Source organism: Atta colombica, unplaced genomic scaffold, assembly GCF_001594045.1.
Source record: "Atta colombica isolate Treedump-2 unplaced genomic scaffold, Acol1.0 scaffold254, whole genome shotgun sequence".
NCBI classification, from domain to species: Eukaryota; Metazoa; Arthropoda; class Insecta; order Hymenoptera; family Formicidae; genus Atta; species Atta colombica.
Window position 1 is genome coordinate 1,316,636 of NW_017259353.1, and position 10,924 is coordinate 1,327,559.

Here is a 10,924-nt window from a genome sequence, read left to right on the forward strand (position 1 = left end):
TTATCCGCAAGTAATCAATATCCCTGTAACAATCTACGACGCTCTCGAACGTTTCTATGCACGCAGGAAAACTCAGATAGTAACGGAATAAGGTTCTGGTGGGCGTGGAGACAGAAGACATATTTCCACGTTGATGGAATTATAGCGAGCATAGCGGAATGAACGTATAACTTCCACAACAGCGGTGCGATGAGAACTTTCGAATCTAGATTTTTTTCTCTTAAGTCACCTTACCGTAGCAAACAATTTTTTACGAACATTCGGAGTCAAGACTTTCATTACAGCATAGATCTACATATACGAATATTGTAGACCAACGTCATAGAGAAATTTATATAACTAGAAAAAGTTATGAGATTATTGTATCAAAATTATTATGCACAAATTATTATGCAATTATCACTAAATAAATAAGTTATACAAAATTGTAAATTTTCAAATAACTTGTTATATTAAAAAACTACGCTATGCAAATTTCTAATTATTTGAGATTGTTAAGAATTGCCCTGTCAGAAATATGTAGATTTCTAAAAAAATTATACGATTATCTTATCATTATTATGCAAAGATCACTAAACAAGTTATAAAAAATTGTGAATTTTTTAATATTTTGTCATGTTAAAAATACACACTATATGCTATCTATAGATTTTTAATTATTGAAAACTAAAAGTCCTTTACCCTATTAGAACTGATACAGTAAAATCTTAATATAATAATCACATAATTTTTCTAACTTCAATTACGTAGGAATTATTCTAAAAAAAATATGTATATAAATTTTTTCAAATAATTTTATATATTTATTCAAGATGCGAAAATAATATGCTCTCACAATCTACGATCGAACCTATCGCAAAATCGTTCAATTCATAGAAGCACTATTTCTGATCTGCTGTTCTCCATTCAGGAATCCTTTCATATGTACACATATGTGTTTGCTTATGTGAATGTCATGACTGTTAAAGAAAGAATGTTACATATCAATAACTTCTTGATGAAGGTACGTATCTATCAATGAATCGTTGCGCATTGTCACGTACACACGCATAAATGTATACAGATTATATACATACAGATCTATAGATATACGAACTTCCATTGTTTCATGACTACATGGATTTGCTTTTGCATAGCTCGTTACCGTACGACTGCTGGAGGAAATGTGAATCTACTGGCAACGCGATGTCGTAAGAGACAGACATACTGGTAGTAGCAGATATAATTCACCACGTAGCTATTGTTACCTTTGGCATATATAATTTAATTATCGTACATTATTGCTAATAACTTCAATAATAAATAGAGAACTTAGAGATACAATTTCTTTCGTTACAAATTATTTTGAGTCTCTAAATTATAGTAGAGATATAAAAATTTGAATATAAAATAAAATAAACATCGCAAAACTTCTTGATTCTTGGGCTTATACGTTCTTGAAATTATTTATTTGACATATTTATTTGAGATATATCAAAAATCATGAATTTGGCGCATTCTGATCATGTCAACATTAATTTAAATCAGACTACTGCTTCTCCGAATCCAACTTTAGGCCTGATGTAATATTGACGGTCACAGCCACCCTCGTAGATCTGTATCGTCCTAGATCTATGTACCTTCGTCCCAACTGGCTATCTCCATGGGATTTATAGCTAGCGATTCAAACGCAACACGCAACGCTATATCATGATTGTAAGTCAGCGATCGTACGTACCTTCCTACATCGAGTTAGCTACTGTTTACGCAACGCCATAACGTTTGCGTTCCGCATAATTTTAGTGTCCTATATGAGACATCCCACCATCTCACTGGCGAGCGTCGCTATGTCTTTCATCTCGCTTGTAAGTGTCGCTGAATATTCGTGCAGCATCATCACAATGTGTGTTGTGACCACTTCCGGCGCGCGCTGACCGACGCGTGTAAAAAATGGAAATGAGCAATTGTTGCGTACGTGCCAGATTTAAACACCGAGTTAATTAACCGCGAAGTGCACACGCTACAATAAAATTCGAATTTGTTGTGCGCATCGGAATATAGGTCAATGTAAAGCTGTAGCTATCTAATCTGATCAGAATCTTTATTATAAAATAGGGAGATTTGTAATTTATATTCGCGTTTCCGCATTAGTATAGTGATTTCAATTCTCGAAAGTTTAAAACACAATTTACGTCGTCACAAAACTGCGAAAGATTTTTTTCCCAGTGATTATATTAACCATAGTCCGACCTCGTAACTATTCAGCTGATGATACAAAGTACGCGTTAATAACGTTAATTGATACCGATACAAAGTAGGTCAGTGCTAAATGAAGCTAAAAAACGCAAATCTATTCAGACAATATATTAAAGTTCAAGGACAGACTGCCATTTTTCATTGAGAAGGAACTTCAAGACTCATCTCATTCCATTATGCAATATCCGGCAATTTTGAACGTTATCATCTTATAACGTCATATTTCAACGGAGGGAATATAATTGAATTTTTTTGTCTTGATGTGACATATATAACGTGATATAACTGATGTTATTGAATATGAAAATTTATATTAAATTCGCATTCATGTATTAAATGTAAACAAAATATTAATTATTACAAAGATTAATAAAATTGTAAAATTTTTACTACTTCTTTACTAACAAATGCTTGTTATTTTATAATTGGCAATCATATATCTTAAAATCAATTACTATTCTAAACAAAAGGATGTAACTATATAAATATGTAATTTACCTCTTAGTAAATAAAAGATAATTAATTACCCTCGGCAAATAAAACATAGTTAACAAACGCTGCGTCGGCAATTATGAATGACAGCATGAAAAATGATGACTTATTTCTATAAATGGTGCATTGCGGAAAGAAAAGCTATGGAAAGAAATACAATAGTAGCTCATATTCGTTGTGTATCAACGATAGATCGGCTGCACGCTGAGTTTGTAAATCATTCTGTCAATCAATACCGATTGGCAAAACAACATTCCCCCTGCACATTTTTAGAAGTAACGTCAACAGTGACCGGCAAACATGTAATTTGACTTGTTAAGCCGATCCATTAAGGAGATATGGCTATCGTCAATGTCGTCATCGGTCCTGCCGCGGGTGGATTCGAGGCCGCACATTTCCATCGCTAACTGCGCTGTCAAACACACAGAACAAGCTCGAAATTCAATTGCTTTTGGTAACCAAGAGATATTTCAAGAGCATAGAGTCTCGCATGCCATTAACCGATCGGATCACTAAATGGAACACATTGTACGACTTGTCTGCGATATTCTTTTATAATGACAGATGTTTATTTTATACGTCCTATATGATACCACTAATATAACATTTATATAATCTAAATAATGACATTATATTTGACATGCTTGACTTATTGTTAGAATAACCGAATTTTTAACCATGATAAATCACTGACTCTATATTCATTGGGATATTTATCAAATCGTGCCAACAAAAATAACTTCCTATATTAATTGAATTACCACGATTCGCATTACAATTTATCATATTCCTACAATAATTCTTGCGAATTTTTCTAATAATGCGTCATCAGGAAGATGTCATTTTCGACGTTTGATAGAGCAGCAATTGGATGGGAGATTGTCGTTTTCAAAAGTCACGCGATGCCGTCGAGAACCGTTCGAGAACGCATTTCTCTTGTGCCGACACGTTTCCTGTCATTATCACGTGACTCTCATATACATAGCCTACTGCGAGTTGGCGTATATAATTAGGCTTCAGACAGCTCATAAAGTTTTGAACAGAGAACGTACAATCACCATCGCTAGACAGTCATGTGTTGTCAAGAAAACAGTGGCGACTTCATGTCTCGCGATCTCGCGGGCGGGATTATGCATTATCGATCTCGGCGCAAGGATGAAACATCCGCATAGATAGAGTGCGTAAATGATAAAAAAATAGCAAAGAAATTAATTCAAAGCTATAAACTTTAACGATAACGTTCGAAGAATGATAAATATTCATTTATAAATTTTTTTATAGATATCTTAATCATATCGTAACAGTAAAATGATTCAAAGAACTTTTTATATATTTCATAAAATAAAAATTTCTTATAAAATACTAAAAATAAATTAAAATATTAAGAAAATTGAAGGGTAAATTAAAGTCAAATTCAAATATAGATATCTGTAATAATTGTTTAAAGTTTTTACATTCTAATAAATTATGAAATATGAAATATAAATTTTGATATGAATACTTTACATTATATTGTATTGCATTATATTGTATTGAATGAAAATAAACTATTATGTCTCTCTCTCTCTCTCTCTCTCTCTCTCTCTCTCTCTCTCTCTCTCAAAATATATTAAATCAGTTTTTTAAATATCTAAAACATTACAAGAATCATTTTATAATATTTTTCTTTCTATGTATTTATTTGAAATTATATACATCATTACGAATGAAAATAATAATAGTGGCATTTTCTGACCTTTTCACCGTAGTAAGAATGAGGATGCGAGATTAATGTTGCACATTAAGCGTAAAATCTGGCTACTTTATTTATGGCGCAAATACAACGACTTGACCACCAAGTGAATTGAACACATTGAGTTCACGATGCAACGATAAAGTGATATATAACGAGGCGTGCCTAGAAAATATGTAATCGCCACGAGAATTTGTAAGGAATTGATGTTCTATCAGTCGACCGCCTGACGGCAATTTGTTTTCCTAGACATCTCATACTTCACGATCTAGCATGTGCTTGTAATTGTTAGGCCTTACTTTGTTATTGACTGAATCACATAAAATTGCGAATGTCATGAATTATAAAAGCGACACTTTTTTATGTTATATGTACAAGTATAAGAAGAGGATAATTTTTACACAAGATTTGACAATTCTAAAATTAATATAAATAAATAAATATTGTCCAAAATTTATCAATTCTCCTTCTTAATAACGGTAATAATTAGCTTTCTTAATGAAAATAATTATAATTTTTGTTAAAATGTTTCAGCCTTTAATAAAATCTATTTAAAAATTAAAGTGTTAACTGTAATCAAATTTGATAATTTAGATAAACTGTATTTTGCATTTTATCTGCATTTGTTTGTATTGACATGTATTAACAACGTAAATAATTATTGAATAATGCCGACAACGTGTTGTCAGAATTATTCAATAATCAATCAACGAATAATTGCTGTTATTGTGTACGCTCAGAAGTATTGTAATAATAGTTCAATGCAATTGTATGCATAAAGAGAGTTCACGATTGACATGCGATTTCTTAGTTCATTTGACTCTTTCTGTAAAATAAAATAAGCTGCTTAATTAATTTCATCGAAAAGAAAGATGGATTTCTAATATTTGATCTCTAATCGTGCATCAAAAATAACATCAATGCTTTCGTATATACTTTGCTTCGCTTTTTCCTTCGACCCATGTAATTTAATATAATTAATGACCGCACCTGTACGGCCTTGATTGCGAGTGATTGTCGGTCGATATATCAAACGCGGCATCGAAATTGCAACAGAAAAAATTTACTGGGAATGTCGTTTGACGTAACCGACAGCGTGATTGTTGCGTGACGCCGTACCGGTGGTCGGAAATATTTCTACTTGCAGGTGCACTGCGAATCTGAATATTCCGTGTCGCAATGCAAGGTATAACTGTGGTAATACATAAAAAACGCATTCATGCGTTTCACGAATCGATCTTTTTGACATAGCGCATAATATTTCATATTTTTTTAAATCTCTATTTTATATCTGAATCTTAATATCGTATACTGTAATCTAGTCATCTTAATTAAGATAAATCGATAATCCTTGCAATCATTAATTCTTAATAACATTGGCACTAATGAGTAATTAATAACACTAATGATTAATAGGGTAAATCAATCAAATAAGTATCCCGCGAAAGGCACATTTAAAATTATAAAAATTCCCAATGCTAATAAATTGCAGTTTTTTTCCTTGTTTCAAATTGCTATTGAATTTCCTTGATTCTGATTCGATATTTGCAGTTGCAGAACGTCAAATTGCATTGCAAATTTGCTTAACGTTGGTTTATCGATTCCGAATATCCATTAAGCTATAGCATCACGATAGATTGGCACATTCCGAAAAATCGTCGCTCGCCACACTTCGTTAATCGTGTTAACCAGCGCTTCGACGTATGCAGGAATTTTAATACGCGGTTTTGTCATATTCTACTTTTCATGGCAAGTTTGCCGCTCAACGATACGTGCATTGTATAGTGAATAAAACCTTCACGAGGCATTTCTTTTGCCTCCACTAAAGAAGAGCGCAAGACTTTGTTAATTGACTTAATTGATAACTTTAGTAACGTACTACGTGCCGTACTGAAGAGACCCATATATTTTTTATCGTGCCTTGGAATTCATAGTGAAGCCCGCATCTTGGAGTTGTGTTATGACGAACTGTGCGATAATATCAAGAGAACCAATTGACACTTGCGCGACTTGATGAAGACTAACGGTTACTATTAATATAAACTTTTAGGATCGCTTAATCCGTGGAATCTTCCAAGTCACGATATATTAATGTGAGAAAAACATAATATCTCGTATCACAAGCATGTCATGTTTATATTGAATACTATTTAATATTATAAATGTGTTGCAAATCAACATGTCCGAGAAATAATGAAATAAAGAAAATAAAGATATTAAAAATTATATCTTTGAATATTTTAACAATATTCTTAAAATGCTGACAACATCAATATTTATGTGTTTTTTATGTAAAAAATTCTGCTTCTCCGTAATTCAAAATCTTTTTACGTAAATCAAAACGTTTGTTATTAGTGTCAGTAATTAAATGTAATATTCAATACGACTATTTTTAGGGAGATAATTTATCTGAGTTTCATGTACGTCTGTGATTCCACGTGTATTAATTTATTTACATGAGTAAAATATAATAGTCTACGAAAACTCATGAATTATCTTTCCTAATAAAATCCGTATAAATGAATACAATAAAATAAATACTAAGAAAAACGATATTTAAGCAAAAATTAGATCTTAACGTGATGATAACCATTTTTTATTTTCATAATGATTCAAATAAACGTGATAAAAATTTACTTGATAGCAGTAATTTAATGCCTGATGAGCTCAGATAATTTAAATAAACATTATACGTGAGTAGAAACGCTTCGTCAACGGGAAAGATGAAAAAGATATTGTAAGAGATCATATGATTCTGAGTCACAATTTAGACTTTTTACGACAGTAAGTCTAATGTCAAGTATCATAACAATAGTTTCATAATCCTCAGCGAATTTTGATTTAAAAATAACTTTATAGAAGAAATTCTTTTTTATTATATTTTATTATACCAAAAATTGCTTCCTTACGTCATTTGTTATATATTTAATCTTCCTAAAAAATGTTCCTAAAGAAATTAATTCTTGGAATTGATCCTTGTGATTATTATGTTCCCCATGTGTTAAACACATTGGATTAATTAAGAGCACGAAATCAACACGGTAGACGAAGCATGGCATCACGCACGAATTGAGTCGAATACCACAAACGTGCGACAGGGGATCAGCCATCTCGTTATTAATTAATGACTGGAATTAATTATGGGAACTCACTTGCACGCGAGCATTATCAGATCGGCTTACATTCTCAGGCGAATCGAATAACAGTAATCAACACCTTTTCAATGCAAAATATGTATCTTCGTATCCGCACAGTGAATGAAATTACAATGCGCATTATATAATATTTATTTTCAATTCATAAAATAATAATCATAGATTATGAATATAATCTGAATTAATTTTTAAAAAATGTGTTGTTGGAAACAAAATTTTGTGTAAGCAGGAGACGCGAGCTGAAATCCATTTCATTTTATCAAAAAGTAAAATTAAAGTCATGACGATACAAAATTAATCCATATTGGATTTATTTAATAGCATGATCGAAAATACCTCGCCTTGTATATCTATATTGAAAAAGAAATGAAATTCTGGATTATATGTTTCACAAATTTCAAGATGCCAATGAGATTCGCTAAATATACGTCAAGTTAATTAACACCTTCGTTGAAACGGACGTTAATGCTTGGGTATGGGTATATACGATGGGTGTGAAAAAGCTTAATATTGAATGCTTCTGAGAATATGTAATCATATATAAGGTAACTTCGGCAAATATGCCGTGCTGGGATTTACGCCGCCGAAGTCAGAAAAAATAGAAGGAGTGGGAATAATCACTCTGTTATATGCCTTTATGTTATATTAGTATGTTATATTAGTATAATGTTATGATTTCAGATTTCTTACTGTTAATATTAATGAAATTATTGTAAGTTGAATCGATTTGTCATTGTGTTAAATAGCATCATCATAAATTATAATCTACATAAAATGATTACTGTAGTACATGTAAAAGACTTAATGATTATTTCGTGATACACGAGGAATAGTAAAGTATATTGTATAACAAAATACAAGTATTTTGCTCTTGTATTCTTTGTCTAGTTTGTTGTCTTATATATCCCATCTGTTTGGGATATACGGCATTTTTAGCAGGCAAGATTTATGCATACAAAGTGCGCAGATTGAATTCAGTGCACTAAATGCAATAAACGCATTACATGAAATGTGTACCTCATGTCATAACACTTGTGGAAAGATTGTAATTATTATTTATTACTTCATATACATATTTATCATTCTTATTCCTTAATAAAACTTTATAAACGCATTTTATAAATTATTGTGTCATTTTATATGCATTATGTATAAATTTTTCATGAGCCATACATACCTTCTTCCCCCTATGAATAGCCATATAATCCATCTCTATGGAATATACAACAAAAATGCAAGGATTTAAAAAAGTTCATTTTTTATATAAATATTTCAGATTTCTACAAAACATTTTTTTTATAATAGTAGACAGTAAAAAGTCTTTACTGATATAGTTCGTTTACTTTAAATATAGTAAATAATATTTAATAAATTAAGTTTTTATTAAGTGCGGCGTTACGAGCAAAATCAATTAGTACTTCGCTACTGTTTAACTAATTTTCGTAGAACTTTTACTACATAAATGCATTTTTATTAAGGTATTGAAATATGTAATGTTACCTTCAGAGAGAAAAAAATATGTTTTTAAGAAAAGAGAACATTTGAGATCAAATGCCTTAAAAAAATGAGATATCTCTTTACAAGTTCCTAATTATAATGCAAGAAGACAATTATAGGTCACGTACGAAAACATGTAGCTTTCCAAATAATTGACTCGATCGCGAACAAAATTTACATTTTGTTTTACATTTTAATTTAACCCTTGCATTACCTTCAAGTTGAACAATTCAGGCTGTTTCACGATCATAATATTTTCCCTCAAATTATTGAAAGCAGTTTACGCATCCGGATAATATGGAAGAATTACATGAAACAAGAGTGGTTAACACACGGTAAATTTCGATTGACTGTGGGGGTCAACGATTGGTCGATCAAGTTCAGCAGCCAGTTAGCCGACAGTTAGTCTGCTGTCGTCCGGCTAACGACTTAATGACGGGAATTCACCACTTACGAGTTCCTCTTTTTCTCCCTCATTCTATCCTCCTCTCTTTCTCTCTCCCTGTTTCTCTTTTGTCCGCAGTTCTTTTCCCCTCTTTTATTAGCAATGCTATTCCTGTAAAACAACGCGGTCGACAGACCAATAACAATGTCGAAAATTAGTCGACGCTTAAACAGGATTGTCATTAACTATTATTGTGCCGCATAATTAACTGTATACGGAAGAAATAAATTCAAATAAGATAATCAAATACGCGCCTAAGAGTGAACAAAATAATGGATACGTTTTTTCCTTAGCACTTTCAAACTTTCTAAAGAATTAAAAAAATTCTATTCCCCCTTTTCTTTCTTTTTTGAATTATTTTAAATTATTGTAGAACTATAAAAATATTTATTGTAGAATTATAAAAATAGATATTTAATAAGTGCTATTAAAAGGAACATACTTAATTCTCCGTCTTTAATGATGTAACTTCAATTCATGAAAATATAAACGGAAGTTACTTGTAACTAATGTATTTGTGTGAACATATATATATCAAAACTTTAAAAAGTCTCAAGTTATATATACTGTTTCCTTACTATCGATTATTCATATATTTTTGCAATTATTCTTCGTTACTAAAATAATAGTATTTAGCATCGTAATACTAAAAAAATATCGACATTATGATAAAGTATTATTATACACAGATAATTATTAGGTCGATGTAACTACAGTTATATAACAGAAATCTCACCCGCCACTTTCATGTCTTCTGCGAAATAAATTGTCTACTTTTTCCTTTACATCATATTATTATATTACCAAATATATTTTAATTCTGATTTTTTTTATCTTTATAAATATAAACTGTTATTGCATTTATAATTGCATTTTAAGATCAGAAAATAAATATGGGAAACCTGTTCATAATCAGTTCAAACAAAAATTTAATTGCATGCGCTGGAAATATAAATGTTGTACGATATAATATTGGTACGTTGTACGATATTATATATAATACGAAGACATGATTTCTTAGATAGATTTAATTATGTTGTTATTTAATTAACGTTGGGATTAAATGTATCTATCGATTTAAAGTTTCTATCTATCTCTTTTCGTTTTCATCGCTGTTAAATGAATTGATCTATTGCACCAACTGGTGTGTAAAGATAATCATCTTGAACGATATCGTCTACGGCACATTAAATTAAAGTTGAGCCTTATCCAATAATCGCCATTTAATCTTTCCTCAGGATTCAATGTATTTCAACCGGTATATCCAATATTACAATTAATGTTCAGAACATTTGTAAATCCATGATTTAAAAAGCTTTCTCATATTACATGTGACAAATCTTTTATATATATATATATATATATATA

At 30.9% G+C, this 10,924-nt stretch overlaps 1 protein-coding gene across 1 annotated transcript in view; it reads right to left on the minus strand.

The window, feature by feature from the left end:
- The window catches only part of LOC108689082 (tensin-2), a 184,928-nt gene that overhangs the window by 133,195 nt on the left and 40,809 nt on the right, over positions 1-10,924 (minus strand). The gene's annotated exons all lie outside the window — the stretch shown is intronic.